Here is a 17522-nt window from a genome sequence, read left to right on the forward strand (position 1 = left end):
GAACACAGTTGTTAACTGAACCTTGAAGAATTGCTGGTCTGTTTAGTGTTCGGATCCCTTAATATTTTTACAAAATTCCCTTTCCTTAAAACCATTCAAGTCTCTTTCCTTAGGTGGAATATTCTTCTCCGTCTGCACCTCTGTGTGTGTGTGTGTGTGTGTGTAGGCAAAACCCAAACCAAACCCAAAACCATGTCTAACCATCTGGTCAGATTTTCCTTGTCATAGTTTATTCATCCTTCAGGGAATGGTGGAATGATTTCTCCCCGCCCCCCCCCAAAGTAACGTGTCTTTTCAGGTGGCCAGAGTGTACCTTGCTATCTCTGCATTGCTCCCCATATTGATACTGCAGATGCATATAACAGGCAGCTCTCTCAGTAGCTTGCTCTGAGAACTGGCATGTAAAACCAGAGAGTGATGGAAGGAGAGGTTTAAATGTTACAGTTTAAGCATGGCAATTGGAACATGTTGTCTTTGGTTTATGCATCTTCCATAATGTCCCTAGTGGAGAGAGGTGGCACTTTTTTGAAAGGAGGAGCCCAGTCATGGCAAATGTGAACCCCAGTCCCTGCTTACAGACTTTTTGTAACTTGGGAATAAAGTTTATAGATGCATGTAGCTGAAGAAGCAGACAAAATTTAAAGGTTTTAAATTTGCAGAACTCTGGTACTTGAATGGTGTTGCTCTCATTGTTATTATTGGTGTGAAAAAAAACCAATTTTAATAGTTAGCTGTAATTTTTTAATACATACTGCTTAGTTCATCCTAGAAACAGTAAAGCCTTTGAAGGAAATGTGTGAGTTACACTTCAAAAATAATTTTCTTAGATTATAGTATTATCTTAAAGGAAGAGCGATACATTGTTTTGTTTTGTGGGTGTTCTTGTTGTCGTTGTTTTGTTTAAAATTTTTCTGTTCTTAAATTGTGCTACTTGAGAGAAATGGATGCAGTTTACAGTGAGCCCCGCTTTGGGGTCATATTGTTGTTTGGATTAATGAAACCTGGCATCACTGTCTTTTGGTGGTTGCTAGCTGTAAGTACTTATTCAACCATACTTAAGTTTTTTCTCATTGAAAGCTAGCACTTCAAAATGAGACAAATCAAAAGAAGTAATTACTTAAACTTAAAAGTGTGTATACTAAATACAGAAGTTATTACAAAGGCAGGAAATTGGTCTTTCAAATAAGTGCTTTGGAATTGCAAGGTTTCACTGTACTTGTGAAAGCTTGGTTTTATTTCTGATTTTAGTTGGAGTTCTCTGGGATTAGCAGTAGCTAGATATGGAAATGTTGTAACTTTTTACTGGGGAATGATTTGTCGTTTAATGACTTAAGAAGTCTGAATGCAGTTTGTCAGGAAGTAAGGACTGGCTTGAGACCTCTATTGTAAAATGCTGGTGTCAGAATATCAAGTTATCAAATCGTTGAGAGCACAGCAGAAAAATGATTTAGTTACAATTTACAGCTTGTGAATATTTTATAGAAGAAAATAGTTCTGATGCTTCCAGTCTACTATGGAGTGAGGAATAAAACCTTTTTGAATGTTAGTATTTTTATGAACTATAATATGGATTAATAAGGACAGCATGCCTAGGAGTTTCTAAGTATTCTGTTTTTTAGAAACTATATCAGAATTTCTGTTATTAATACAGAGTATAAAAAGTGTACTGTCTCAAAATGCAACATAACTGCTGTTTGTTGCCAAAACTAAGTATGTACTATAAACTTCTGTTTGAGTGAAATTAACTATTTTAAAGTCATATATGAAATCAGCCATTGAAGGCATTCCCTGGAATCATTACACCAGCAGATTCCCCATAATTGAGGTGTAATTTATAACGGCAGGGTTTTTTTGTTGTTGTTCAATTTGTCACTTAAGCCTTCTATCTGTTTATCTAAGTCTATAAAAGACTTATGTTTGACATGAATTAAGTGTATCATATGTTCATTTTTTGCCAGCGTGGCAATCCCAGATGAAGTGTTGTATAGCCAGTTTGAAATCAGTAAAGCAAAAAGACTTGCAATATCAATAGGGTTATGCATTATCCAAATCCTGCAAGTGGAAGGAGGGGACATAGCATAAATTCTGAAAATGCATGCTTGCCTACGTACCAAGTAATTTCATTTTTACAGTTGGTTTTATTTTAAAATTTTCAGCACTGTATCAGATGAAAGCTACCTTTATGGTAAATATCAGAATGCAAGTTGGATTGACGTAATGTAGTGAAATAGTTTGAAAATACATGTGATTATTTAACTGTGGTGTAGAGTTAGAAGATTTTGCATCAATTCATAATACTGTATTTATTCAAACTACAAAAGTACTTTGAGATCCTCCCCCTCTCTTCTGAAAGCTGTTTCCTTTGGTCAGGTATTGAATAATTTATATCATGTGAGACTATTTGCACATGATGTATTCATCCCTTGTTTAGCTCTTACATTAATGGTTTGGCATGCTAGCTGTACATTGATATGGTAGATGCTTTCCATTTTTTCTGTACCAACTGTTTAAATATATCTTGTGCCTCAGTAACTACAAATGGGAAATGACTTGAATTATTCTATTTCCCTTGATGGTTTTTATGCATAGGAAAAGATTCCTTTTTTAATATATATGTATTTGTACAATAGATTAAAGGAGAGCCTTAAAAATGATTCAGACATTTATGCTAACCTTACATTATGTTCAGCTGGAAATGCATGTGGAATCTGAGAAGTGAAGTTTAGACGTCAGGCTAGCTGTTAGCCACAGGTATTGATTAGGTACAAAATATTTGGTGTTTTTCACCTCTTGTACGGATCATATGGTTTGATGTGTTGCCATGAAGCAGGTAATTTGTATTCAGTCTTTAATTAGTTTTGCACTTGAAACTGAAAATTGTAAGTAATGTTATTTGTATTTTCTCTGGAGGTGGGGGAAAGACAAGGCACTGCACCAACACAAGAAACTCTTACTTAACTGCTGATAAAAGTATTTGAGAGGACAGTTGAGCAGACTAGGAGAAGGATTAGTGCTGCAAAGTACTGGCCCAGGCTGGATTGCTTGGAAAATCTTGTAAGCCTATGGTCAGATAACACTCTGCTGCTGCTGCTGCTTACTGCTGTTGCTGCTGCGCTGTTACGGGGTTTGCTAGATGAGCATAAATCAAAAAGCAGTAATTTAGTTTAAAAAGCTAACGTGAGATAAAGAATAGAGGGAATTGATTTTTGTATTTGTCAGGGGGGTTAGTGCACATACTAAGATAATTGTATGTGGTTTAGGACATATAAGGGAGTATTTTAGTAGTTTTACTATTGATAAAATTTCTAAAATGAAGTTGTTAAATGTTCTAAATGAGGTTGCCAGTAAAACTTTAATTTCTGTTAGCATCAGGCTGTGGAACTGACATTTTGGGCATTCAAAAAAGCAGATTCTGCAGTTCAGATCTGAAAAGTTTTGAGTGTCATAGGGATTGATAAAGAAGAAATACAGATCCTCTCTCCTCTTTAGCGTTGACCCAGGTTAGTGGCTGACAGAAAGTCATCGCCCTCCTTCAGCCGATCGGCAGGCAGAGAGTAGTGTCATGATCCTTTGAAGGTTTGAGACACAGAGGCTGCTGCTGCTGCTGCCGTTGCTTTGTGTCCTGTACCTGGTGTGTACCTGGACAGGAGATGTCGGTTGCCAGTGTCAGGCACCTTCCACAAGCACTCGAGAACAGGAAACACACAAACACCAATCTCCCAGGTGAGTGAATTGCAGTAGCACTTTCACATCACTGTCGGGCTGTGGAAAGTGCAGTAAAACATGCACGGGATCACTTGTGTCTGCCACGGTGTAGAGGGAAGCTGTGCAGCTGCGTTCTGCTTTTGAAGAGAGAGGCAACTGCTTCCAGAGTAAGTCTGTCAGTCTTTGCATTTAGAGACTTCATTTGAAGGGGGCTGAGCGATGCTGGTTTTCAAAATACACATCTGTGTGCGTGGGAAGGGAACCTCCTGAGGAGTGTTGGGAGTGGTGATGGTCAGTAGCTGCTGTATTCCCCTATGTATTCACACTGTCACAGGCAGAGACACTTAATGACAAATATTCTTTCAGATAATCTTAATTTTTTAAATTGGTGGGAAAAAATTGCCTGTTTCTCATACGATACTTCCGTTTCTTGTGTTCAGTCTTTACTGGCGGTTCAGTTTGGTCAAAGGAACTGAAATTCATTTACTTAAAATCTGTCGGTGGGGTAAATAATAAAGGATGTTCTGTCTTTAGTGTTTTTTTCCTTCCTTAAAAACAAACAAACAGAAATTTAGTACCTGTGAAAAAGGGAATGATATACAAGTAGCACGTACTACCGCCTGATACAGTATAGCAGCCCATATAATTTTATAAGGTGATCTAGTTAGGGGATCTAGGGAACTTTCCTGCTCTTAACTGTTGTGTAAAACCCTCTGAGGAATCTTAGCAGAGAGGTATCAGGCTGGAGAGTGTTTGAATACGATCTTCTTCGGCTATTTTAGCATCTCAGCCCTTCAAAATGCATTCTTCAGGCCGTCCCGGAGCAGAGCTATTTTGCAGGAAGGGAAGTTTAAATCCTAATGCAGCGCTTAGCTGTAATCCCCGTGTATCATTACTGCATCGCCCTGCCCTTGCTGTGGGGGTGAAATGTAGAACATGAGTCTAATCCTCGGTAGATGGAGCTAATTTTGCTTTAAACTTGAAAGTGTTAACAACAACTTGAAAATGTGACAAAGCTCAATCGCATTTCTTGTTTATTGCTTGTTTTCCGATTGGACAATAGGCAGCAGCTCTACCCTGGCAACTGAGGGCTGCGATTTGCATAGCCCCCTTTGATTGGCCACTTGGCTGACGAACTCGCCCAATCAGGCGGCGGGGTTTTAGTGGTAGGCTATGCTAATTACCCGCTGTTGCTGGGGTTCGGGGTGGTTTCCGCGCGCCGTTCTGCTGCATTGTGTTGCCTGGTGAGCGGCGTTGATAAATGAGCAGTTAATGATCTGCAGCAGCGCCCGCGTACTGCGGGCAGGCACAGATTTTAGAACAGAAGCGAAAGGAGGATTTAATTGCTGTTCAATCTCGCCCTCTCTCTGCATTGGCCGCGTGAATGTATGTGTGTGTGTACGTGTGTATGTGTATTAAAAAATCTGTGTATATCTACACCGCGTTAATTAAAAATAATCTTCACTGGAATAGCTTGAAACCAGGAAAGAGTGCTGCATAGATGGAAGAGGGCTGTTCTCGCTCTTTCTCCACTCTTTTTTTATTAAAGTGGCTGGTATGGAAGTAACCAGATTTATGCAGAAAGCATGGCTATGTGGAACGTTAATAAAGTCAGCTTTAATATCAGTACTTCCTAAAATGCAATAACCTCATATCTGAGATACATATCTGTAGCTGTTGTGAATATAGAATAATCTATTTCTAGAACACACACTTGCCTTTTAAAAATGGTGTATTCACATGTCTCCCCCCCCCCCCCCCAAAAAAAAAAACCCCAACCCCACCAAAAACCCCACCAAACCAAAACCCGCCAAAACCAAAAAGCAAACCCCACCTCAGCTGTAAGAGTTGAGTCTGGATTTTCTTCTGTCCTTTTTATCATTCCTGCCTAAGAATATTGGGAAATCTCATCTTAAAACGTTTCTGTTGCTTGATCTGTGTCTGTTTCTTTCTTTTTTTTCCTGCTTTCCAAACCTACTTTTTCTCCTGTTAGTTAAATCATGGATTAGTTTACCTTTTTCAGTCTTCCTCTTCCCCAGCCCCTCCCTCTGTCTTCCTTAGCTGTCCAAATTGTGGGCTTTCTTTGCATAACTACTCACATTCTTTCGGTCCAAGTCAGTAAAACTGACTGTAGGGTTAATGAATTATTTAACTGAGTAAATCCATCTACATGGGTTCTGTGTTCTTCCCCTGCCCCTTTCTCCTTAGCATAGCTACCAATATATGTCTGGGGTTTGATACCACCTAGCATTTACTAGTAATGGTGGAAATTACTTTTACTGGCATATTTTTGACCAGGTATAACCCTGGTGTCAGCAAATTTGGCTTCCTTTGAGATCAGTTGGAATTGAAATTTTGGTAAAAGTGGTTCTATGACAACTGTTTTTTTGCGAAATATTTTTTGAAAACATCTGTGCACAAACTATTTTTTAATTTTAAAAAATCTTGATTAATTGGTACTTTAATACCAAGAGAACAGACAACATTCTCATGATTTAATGCTTATATTTTAGGACTAAACAAGTTTTGCTTTTTTAACTAAACATTGGAGCGCATTAGTTCAGATGAGCAATAGTCGGCAGCTGTTTACAAGTCGCTCTCACCATGAAGACCAAAGCTTACTGTTACAGAGCAGCCTATGATTAAATCTGATTTTTACTTTGGTGGAATTTTAATTTTTTGACTGTTTTGTAAACCTTCAGAAAACTGACAGCAGAGGTAAATCTAATTGCTCTTGAGTAAAGCAAACATTGCCTCTTAATAGGGAAACTTCGTGATTTCTAGTGCATTTGAGAAGCTAAAAAACTAAGGTAAAATATAATTCGTGTGCACTTGAAGTGGAGTTTGCTTGAAGCCTTCCAAAAAGTGAGCGTAGAGATTCTTTTATAGCATGTTTAATGGAACAACTTCCGTAAAATCAGATCAATGTAAACTTCATGTCACTACATTTCTGTTGTCTGTATTATGAAGTTACCGTGACTTTTAAACAGAACGTATTTTTTTCCTTTACGTTTTTTTCGCTTACTGAATTTGGCAGAACTTTCTCTATAAACAGTGTTTTTGTATTTGCATTTGTGTTTTTCACAGGTTGCACTGGGAGCTGAAGGACAGGTGTGGGCCTTTCACCTAGATTAAATATGCTTACATAGTTGGAATTAAGTAGTTGTTTTTAAACCTTTGTTTGGAATAATATTCACACTTCATCCTTTGTTTCTATTTTAAGAGCTGTTACGAACTTTCACCATGATCATAAGAAAAGTAGATCTCCCATTTTCCCCTGTCTTTCTGTTCCCTCTTTTTAAATGGCACTAAATTAGAAAACTTATAAACTGTATAACCCTAGACATAATCACATAAAATCATAAAATAAACATAAATTTTTAGGGGGAGAGAAAAAAGAAGTATCAGAACCCTAGTCCTGGCACACTTTCACCAGCATTGGGTCCCTGTGAAAAATGAGTGGTTTATTCTTTTGAGTGTTTTAATAATTTTTTTTTTTCAGTTTTAAAGCAAATGTTAGTTCTCTTCTTTAAATATGGTTTATGAAATATTCAGTAAGTATTGATTGCTCAGCTACTTGGTTTCACTTACTCATTTGGCATAATATAAATACCATGTTGGACTGAATCATCAGCCAAAGTACTTGAATTGTACCAGTGTTTCTCAAGCAACAGGTTTATGATGAAGAGTTGGACAGAGTTACAATGTGGTAGGAAAACTTCTGAAGAAGGTGATTGTGTATTACGAAAAGATAAAACCTTCAGTAATAAGTATGTTGGCATGTATACAGTTGCACAGTTGAGAATGTTTCTTTTTCTCTAAATACTAGAATGTCCTCATCTAGAAGATAACATGAAGGCAGTGTGTCAAGAGGGAGGTTAAAAAAAAAACCAACAAAAAACCCCCCCAAAACCAACCCCCAACAGTAGAATAAACAAAGTTGCTGATGTGAAGCCTCTCATTCATTTCTTCATGTCAGTATCGTTGCCTCTTTGCAGGAGGGCAGCCTTAATTTTTGTTACTATTCAGCAGAGACCATCAGATGAAAACTGCAAGTTCACAACAAACAAAAGGGGGTGGTGCTTAATGCAGCCTGTGAGTAAGCTGCGGAGTCTTTTGCCATGCGATCTGGATGCTAAAAGATGAAATGCAAAAAGTGGTTCAGCAGGTCTATGGAAGAAGAGGATGCATGATACATATGTATATATACACATTATTCACAAGGACTATGTGTCATGTAATTCCTGGACTGGAGACTAGATGAATAGTCCTGGCACCTACTGCTATATGCTTGCCTTGTTCTCTTCCAAGATGACTGCTGTTGGCTACTTTCAGAGGCAGGACACTGATTTGAATGGATCTTTGGTTTGGTAAATGAGTAATTCCTATGTTAGTGCTCCGTTGCTTGAAAGAACTGTGCTACTTTTCAGTACTTGGTCCAACATGAATCAAGTTACCCCTTCTTGTTTGGTTTTGTTTGTGAGCAGAAATGAACATCCATTTCAGACCTCTTTCATTTATTTGGTTTACTTTTCCCAAATTATTGAAACCTAACTTCCTGCTCCTCTGTGGACCTCTGTAAAACAGAGATTTGCCTACTACTGTGTGTTCCTTGTCTTTGCAAAGTCTTTCAAATTCTATATGTACAAAATTAGAAATTTAAAATCATGGTACTCTCTTGTGTTTAACCTGTGTCTCCCTGTTCTTCTGCAGGATAGAATAAAATCCGTTCTTGTAAGAATATTGCAGAAGAAAATTGTTGTTTGTGAACTCCATAGGTACAAAACCAATGCCTGCTTTATAGAATATATATGCGGACAGTAATAATTTTATTTGGAGCGCAGTCTGAGGAGTGTCAAGGGATATTATTTTAAATACAATGAAAATAAAAAGATCTATTGTATGGCAACCTATTCAGTGAGCACTACTTCCATTCTGTCCCTTAAAATAAATAGGGTATTCATGTAACTAAATAGTATCATAATTTATTTACATGGAGGCACTAAATTAAAACTGTGGAAGTATTCTGGTGTTTCCTAACTTCTGTGCACAGTACTCTTCAATTTTAATGTTCTTTCAGTCCAGCATATACTTAGGTGGAGGCTTCTGGTCTATGTGAAGGCCTGTACATAGGTTCAGTTCTCATTGTTCACTTGTGGGGTTGTAGATTTTTTTCAGATGTGCTCTTAGGCAGCCCGCTTCTCAATAATAGAAATGTGAAAGTACAGTTCTTGTAGAGCTTAAAGTTTTGGTTTTGAAAGCTAGAGTACTTGTGTTTCCTGTAGGTTTTAGCAGAATTTTGGCAGTCTGGAGCTTCATTTATAAAAAAAGTAGTTTCACTTTCACAAAATTTTCTTAGTTCTAAGATTCTCCAGAGTATACTCAAAAGTAATGTTTATATGTTAATGAAATATAGGTTTATATAGTGTTGCCAGTGGATTAAATCATAAGTTGCTCATGAGTTTTAGCATTTTCCTTCTTTTGTTGTGGGGGGGTTATAGTGAGTGGTGGCGTTTAGTCTTTCTGGTACCAGATTTTTGAAGTGGCTAGAGAGAGATACATACTACAATCTCTCCCCATCACAGGTCTTGGCCACCGTATTTCTACAGCAGAGGGAACTAGTGTCCCCTGCGTACAGGCCTTACTGCACAAAAGCAATAAAGTGCATGTGTGCAAGTCCTGTCCAAAGTCCACCTCCTGCTACAGCTCATCCAGGGAAGAGGATAGCCAAGGTAGGTGCAACACTGTCAGAACAGTTAATGAAGCCTACTCTTGGCCTGTCTTTGCTCTAGGTTTCTTGCTCCATCTCAGCCATATGACCAGACACATGACAGACAAGTCACGTCAAAGGTCTGCAAACTGTTGGGAAAGATAGCACCCAGAAGTAATGTTATGTCACCTCGTAAGCACTTCGTCTTCTCCTCAGCTTACTCCACTAAGGAGCACAAGCAGGAGGATTCTGTGGGCTGGGTGTATCAGCCTGGTGAGCAGAACTTAAGAGTGTGGTTGTTTCTAAGTTTAGGGCTTAATTTTGTGTTGAGAGAAAGTAGTGTTTAGCATTTCTGTACAGGGAAGTTGACTGAATAGTTATTGTAGATTAGCTTCTGAAGTAGCCATTCTTAATAATATAATTCCTCTACAATAATATAGTTCCTCCAGAGGAGGAACTAGTGTGGGATATTTATAACGGAGTTGTTTGTTCTACAGTAGCTGCTGCAGGTATTTTCCCTTTGTTCCCTGGATTCTCTCACAGCTTTCCTCATTCCAGAGCAAGCTGAATGAAGTCCATGTACCTTCACATTCTCATGCGGTCATTTTAAATGCAGTGCATGAGGACAATAGGCAAAGCAGTGTTTCAGTAGAGCAGTAGTTCACTTAGAGTTCAGGTTGGCATTTGCTTGTTGCTTAAAAGATGATTGTTCTAAACTCGACAATCCCAAGTGTTTGATATTTATTATGCTTAGGCAGAACTCGTGTATGTCTAACTTGTCTTAAATGTGGGTTTATTTGAACAGAGAGTTCTCAAGATACAAGTGTTTGTCTCTATTGCTAATTGCTCACTGTCTGTTTTAGGATGTGCTAATACAATGCAGAGGTGGTTGGATGTTAAAGCAATGCAGAGATCAGTCTTCTCACTTTTCCAGACTTGTTTCTTAGAGGTACAGTCAACATAGTAGCTGAGTTATCATAATGCTCATTGGTACTGAGAACTTTTCCAAGCATGGATTTTGAAAAACAAGGTTGACCAGAACTCTGCAGAACTATTAACTTTGAAAAAAAAGGTGGATCTTACGTGAAGGAAGAGGGCTGTACAGTTCCTCAACTAATACAGGATTTTCTTTGAGTAGGCATTTGGTTGTTTTCACATTCAGTAATTTGAATACAGGAAAAAAAACCACAAAAAACCAAGAAGGTGGATGCCTACATTTGTGGTGGCATAGCAGGGATCAGAAATAAAAAGATTCAAAGTCTGAACTGGTCATGTGCAGTACCAGGAACTACCATACTTGGTATGTGGTATAGGCCCACAAGCTCTTGAACTCCGAGTGTTGAAATGAGAATACCCATTGTGGTAAATGATACAGTTCACACTTTTATTCTCTGGTCGTGTTTTCTGGCAGGTTCTCATTCAGCTGTAAGCATGTCGCTGAGATGGAATACCTCTGCACGTTGCTGAATGACCCAAATAGTAGATAGCAGCGATGGAATAGGGGAAGGGAGGATGGGGCAGGAGGGAGAGGAGGTAAAAGGAAGCTCAAAACAGTTAAGGTCAAAGCAATGATCTTTATAGGGAAAACGTTGAAGAACAGGAAGAAAAGTTCTAGCAGTGCAAAGAGAATGAAAGAAGATGAGTTGTGCAGAGCAGAAAGTTTCATACTTCAAAGTGAGATGACCCCACACTGCAGGATAAACCCCCAAGGAATATTGCCACTGATTCCAGTTTAGTTCTGCATTATTTCTGCCAGTTAAATGCTATTGTACCATACTTTACAGGTCTTTAATTTATGGATCCGATAAGAAATTCTGCCTCTTCTTTGAGCTGAGCTGAACAAAGAGGTGGGAAAATGGGGACAGTGACGTTATTAGGAAACAGCCAAAGCATTCTGCGGAAGTAGTAATCACTGCCTGGAAGTCAGATGCAGAGGACTTAGGTACGGAAGGGACTGTGAAGTTATAATTTTAAAAGAAATCAGCTACCCAGATAGTAGGTTAGTGGTGAGTTCTCAAACATGGGGAATGACTACATTTGAACTTTTAAAAGTATGAAGTAGAATGCTGGTGTGACTTTCACTGCTTATACGTACTTCACCTTGCACAACAGTCAATAGACAGTGAAATATTTTTAAGGCTGTTGCATAGATTATGTTATCAAGTAGAGAACTCTTTATGTCCCAGTGTCATGAAATCAAGATCAGCTGCTGCACTGGAAGATGCTTTTGTTAGTCTTGAAGGCAAGCTTGTATAACTCACAGGGTCAGAAGTGTTACAATGGTCCTTTTTCGTTTTAATTTTTAAGTGTGAAGTAAGTGGGTGTGAAGAAATATTAAGGAAATGTCACTTCTTTTAATGTTCTAATGATTTTAATGTCTGAGTTTGTCTCCTTTTTTATCCTTCAATATGGGTATACCTAAATAGAATACTTTGGTGGAACTGTGACAGAGGGACAGAGAGTGTTGCATGCATACCCTAAGAAGCAGAGTATATATTTAATGAGTTGGGTGACAGAAGTGCAAAATAACTATCTAAGTGCTATGGGGATTTTCAGATGCAGTTCCACATGACAGAGGAACTGACCTAACAACTCCCTGATTCAAAGAGAGAAATCCTGTCGCTTACTTTGTGCTGATGTTTGTGGCGCAGGATCACAGAATGTTGGAAGCTGGAAGAGACCGCTGGAGGTCTCCTGGTCCAACCTCCCCCTGCTCAAGCAGGGCCACCTGGAGCCCGTTCCCCAGTACTGTGACCAGTTGAGTTTTGAGTATCTCCCACGATGTGCTATCCACAGCTTCTCTGGGCAAGCTGTGCCAGTGCTCAGTCAGTGACGTGTGGGAAAGGCTGTAGCATGGTTTCCAGTTTCCATCAAACAGTCTTGTCCAGAGAAGAGACTTTTTACAGTGGCCCAGCTGTAGGGAAAACTTCAGTTGAAATTCTTGTATTCTTAGATACTAAATTTAAATGACCACGATACACAGATGTTTTTTTCAGAAACACCGATCCACTCTTGGGGTGGCACACAGTCACCTGCAACTCTTTACATTCAATCAGTGAATATTTGTGACTTGCTTTACATTGAAAGGAGGCGGCCAGCAATGCATTGCACCATTTGGTTACCTTATGGTACTTTTTTTGGCAGGAGGTAATGTCTAAATAGTTATGTAGACTGATGTCAAAATGGGAATAACAGAATCTAAAATGGATGAGGTAGGAAGTTGAATTTTGAAACTGCATTGAGTTTCTAATTATCTGTGCAAAATCATACCAAAAATTTTCCAATATTAAACCAACTGTAGTTCATTTATAGACTGTTCAATAGCTACCATCTCAAGTATTTTTCTACTTTGAGTTACTAATTTCTTTGATACTCGGAGAAGTAATTTAAAAAAAAAACTATTTTGAATAAGGGAAGTATTTCCCATCCTCACCAAATAAAGAAATAATTCTTGAACTTACGCTCTTCCACTGTGTTAAGATGAAGCTTTAAAGAAGTAAACCCTACCTTCTTCCATATGATAGGGTGATCCATTTTTGCAGTATCTGTATTTTCAGATAGTTCTGAGTTATGAACTTCTTTTGAGGTTATAATTTAAGTTTTCTCTATCATCATATTCATGCTATTGGTCCCCTTTTAAACATTTTCTTCTGGTTATAGTTAACAGTGCTTTGCTCGTACAGTAGTGTAGCGTTTTATTAATGCTCACTTCTTCCGCACTTGTTACTTTCCAGAGACAGTAAATTTACAAAAGGCAAGAAGTTACTATTGTTACCGTTTATATTTTGCTTATTATGGTGTATGGAATGTCACTAACGAAATACAGTATTCTAGCTTCACTTCAAAAGACCTGTTACATTCATGACTGTAGGATAAAAGGGACATACGCTTTCAAGGCTGAAATAAGGGATACCTTCTGTAGCTGGACCTTCTTTATGACAAGTTCTGATTTAGCCTTATCACAGGCAAATAAATGTTTGTTGTAACCTGTAACAACTTAAACTGCAAATAGACACAAAGGTGTATGTTTTTATGCCATTCCCTGAACTAATACATTAGGTGAGGCCCATTTGTAAGATAATTCTACCCACTCCCAATCTGTAATCTCTTCCTTTAATGTACTTCATGCATAGAGATCTTGGCATACTTTTGTTTTCTGTCACTTTGTTTCCTTCCCAAGGAGCTTCACAACATGTAATCCTTTGAATTTACAGTGGTTAGAAAGAAAGATTGATGATTAACTAGACCTTGTTCCTTAGATTTTTTTTTTTTTTTTTCTCTGTTCTGTAGAAGTTACGGATGTGGCGTGGTAACGAGCTCCTGTGGATTTTAGTACTCCCATGGTGGTCAGTAGATCACTTACTTTTTTGAACGTCTAGAGCTTTCAAAATGAACTTCAGCCACCAGGGGTTCTGTGAACCTCAATTAATGGATGTACACAAATGTTCCTATTTCTATAGCTGACTGACTCCTCGGCCTAAAACTAAAGGAGGTCAAGATTGCTATTCTAGCCAATTCTTCTTTCTCCCCTCATTTCTTCCTAACGTGTCACTAGGTGTTTCTTGGCTCATAATAGTAAGTTACGAGTGTTCTCTTGGGATTAGATGTACCGGGGTAGGATTGCACATATCATGGAACGAAGTCTGAAATGTGGCAAGGGCAGGTATTTCATCAGGGACCGTATCCTGAACACTACTTGTTTTTGTTGATAGCTAAGACTGCTTTCAGCAACAGATGTCTGTGAACTCCTGTGTCGCCATTTCAGTGACAGTAAGAAATCGTAAAGATGAAATTACTTGGCTACTGATCTTTCAGAGCCTTGTAGTTACAGTTCTTAAACTTTTGACCCAGGTAGTTCTTGCTCATTGCTAACATGGTTAAGGGTTGATACCACCATCTTCACAGAGACTATTAAAATGCCTTTCTGTTTGGTGTAAGAACATGCTGTATGAGCTAGCCAATTTCCATCCATCTACTTGTAACAGACTTCACATCATGAGACTGTAGTCTGGCTCTTGTGTTTAATAATGTCCCTTTTTCTGAGATTCAGTGCTGCTCTGTGAAACTGGTTTACATTTCTACCAAAGAACAGTGGTTTATAAAAAGTTTCTCTTGTTGGATGCAGTTTTGATTTATGTGTGTTGACATCATAGGTTGTGTATGACTTCCCTCCAAGCAAATAGGTAACTGCTTGTTAATCACAAACATTGAATCTCCCAAAAATTTTAAATTGAATTAATAAAATAAGTTAGTTGTCAAACTGTGGTTCTTAGAGGAGTTTTCTTTGTGATTCTGTAGTCCAGTTGCCTTGTTATAAATCATGAAGCTCTGTTTTCTGGGGCATTGCTGTTGAATTAACTGAGTTGGTCCAGCTGACCATTGTCAGTTTGGAAAACCAGGAAAGCTACAGCCTTATTGTCCTGCTAGTGGACTCAGGAGAGAAAGAGTGTGCAAGTGTGGAAAGTTTAAAGCTGAACTGAAACGTTGGTATTAACAACTGTTCTTTTGTGGGATAATTATACTTCTAATCTTTTTCTACTACGTTTCTTCTTTTTTTTTAAAGTGTGTGTAGTGCATTCTTCAGTTTATCCTCAGATTTGTTGTGATCTTTTGAGTGTCAGAAGATACTATGAAGTCAAGTTGTAAATGAGAACTCCATGCTACTGGGGTTTTTGTGTGTATATATGTGAGCTTTCTGCTTTTTTTAGGGACATGTGCAAGTGCAGAATTTTTTTAAAATAAAATTTGTTTTTATTAATTTACCTAATTTGCTAGATATTTAGTATGCTATTGGGAAACTGGCCTGGGGTAAAAAAATACAAGAAATAAAACTTTTAAAGTAATTGGCTCTACACATTAGAATTAATGGTATTTTTTGACTATCTGATTTAAATATTGTTTTCACTTTTAATTCGGTCACCATGATGTTGCTAAGTGAGATTATTTTTTTTTTTCCAGGTTAAGCAGAAAATCAGCTGAAATTAAAAGAGCAGAAAGTAGACACACCAAATAACGTCTTGCATGTGTTCACCCATTCTTACAAGAGTGTTCAGTGTATCTTGAAAAGTAAACGTACACTAAATTTACCAAGTTGTATAGGTGGAAGATTAACTATGATTCTCTAGTAAAAATGGAGTTTAGATATTAAGAAAATACAGTACTGAGGAAAAAAAATTATATCCAGTTTTTACATGATCTAAGTGATAGATGTATTAATATATAAAGGAACCATGATATCTTTCAGAGAGATCAGCTGATGCATTATAATCTTTGCACATATTTTCCCCTGTATTTAAATGTGAACTTGTGAAGTTCATAATACATCATTTTAAATTTAAAAAAGAAGGCAACCATCTGTTGCGCAATTCATAGGTGAACATGAGATGTTACTTGAAATGAAAACAGGAAAAGATGCAAGTGTTTTAAAACGTTTACACTTGGATATTTAGCACAAATTTTCACTGTATTTTTAAATGCTGGAGGACAATTTCAGAGCTTACTAGCTTACACTGTATTTGTGTTAACAATCACAAAGCAGTTTTTAATGGACATTTTACAGAAGAGGTACAGTAATTTTCTGTGCAACGTTGACTTAGGTTATAATGATTTCAGGTCAGGAATTTCTTTATTTTATTTCCATTTGTAAGGTCATCCTGATACTTTATCACGTTACCAGAGGCACCAGAATGCACACAAAAAAAGGATATTAGTTATTTCATGAAGGTTTGAGTGTTTTGGTTTTTTGTTTGTTTGGTTTTGTTTGGGGGTTTTTTGTGTGGTGGTTTTTTTTTTTTTTTTTTTTTTTTTTTTTTTTTTTTTTTTTTTTTGAAGTAAAATATTTGAAGATCTAATGAAACATAGTGAAAATATGTGGGTGCTTGTGGACAACCAGTTCATTTTCTGGAGCAGTTTATTCTGTTAGTCTTTTAGTAGTACTGAATTGTTAACATTGGAGAAAAATACCAGTGATCTGTCAGTGAGTATTTCACTGTACAATTTTACTTCACCCCTTTTAAAGTACTAGTGATTATACTATATATATAGGCTTTCTTATTGTTTGAATAGTTTGAATATTATTTTGACTTTTAAAATTGAATATGTTTTTCTAAAATGATCTTAATGTAAAATGGTGTTTATTTTCATCCCGTGCGGCTCTTCTACTGCTTTGCTAGGTGCTGAATCAATGATGCAGTATCATTTTCAATATTTTATTTTTTCTTAACTTAGAATAGATGGCAAATTGAGCAGTCAGTTATTCTTAAGAAAGTCAAATTGATGGGTGGTGTTCATCTACTGTTTTCTACTGATTATATTTTCTTGCAAGATTTTAATTGTAAAGGAAATGGAGATTTCCCTTATTGGGTTGGGTGCTTAATTATTTCACATCTTGCTTCTAAATTTAATCTTTACCAATAATTTTGCTTCCAGATTTGAGCTTCTGATTCCACACTTATTCCTTCAGTGGCAATGTTGGCTTCAGTATGCCTGGCTACTTGTGCCATCCTGCTCTGTCTCTTATGTTGTGCCAATATGGCAACCATTTAGAGAATTTCCCCCCTCTGGCATAGTCAGCAAAATGCAAAAGGGTGAATGTTAAATGTGGAACATGCTAAACTTTCATTAGCAAACAAAGAAAATGAAATGGTACTTTAATCTGTCCTCTACTGTTAGAGGACAGTAAAGATACAAGTGGACTATGCACCAATTAAATACCATCTGACATTTGTCTGAAACAAGAGTTGAGAGGTACAGGATCTGTCCCAGTTAGAGGGAATTTGTGGAATTTGGCATTCTTCAGGACGTTACGGAGTCTAGCACTTTGGCCATACAGTTTGCCATTCTCCTGCAGCTTGACACCAAGTGTTCTGTTTGTCTCTTGCTTTGCAGTTGCTTTGCAGTTGCTTCTTGCAGTCTTATTTCACCTTCCCAAAAATGAATTCAGGTTAATTCAAGTTACAGTGCTTGCTACCTATAGCTTGATGAAACTCAGCTGTAGGAGTCAGGAAGCTGAGTTGAAGTACATTGTGCTTTGGAAGAAGGGTGGAAGTTAAAAATGTAGGCTAGTGAGCTAAGCAGTTTGTAGGAAGGCATAAACATTGAGGCCAGG

At 37.6% G+C, this 17522-nt stretch overlaps 1 protein-coding gene across 3 annotated transcripts in view; it reads left to right on the forward strand.

The window, feature by feature from the left end:
• DYRK1A (dual specificity tyrosine phosphorylation regulated kinase 1A) overlaps nt 1–17522 on the forward strand; it is an 89074-nt gene that overhangs the window by 46747 nt on the left and 24805 nt on the right. The gene's annotated exons all lie outside the window — the stretch shown is intronic.

The sequence above is a fragment of the Aquila chrysaetos genome, chromosome 7 (assembly GCF_900496995.4).
Source record: "Aquila chrysaetos chrysaetos chromosome 7, bAquChr1.4, whole genome shotgun sequence".
NCBI lineage: Eukaryota > Metazoa > Chordata > Aves > Accipitriformes > Accipitridae > Aquila > Aquila chrysaetos.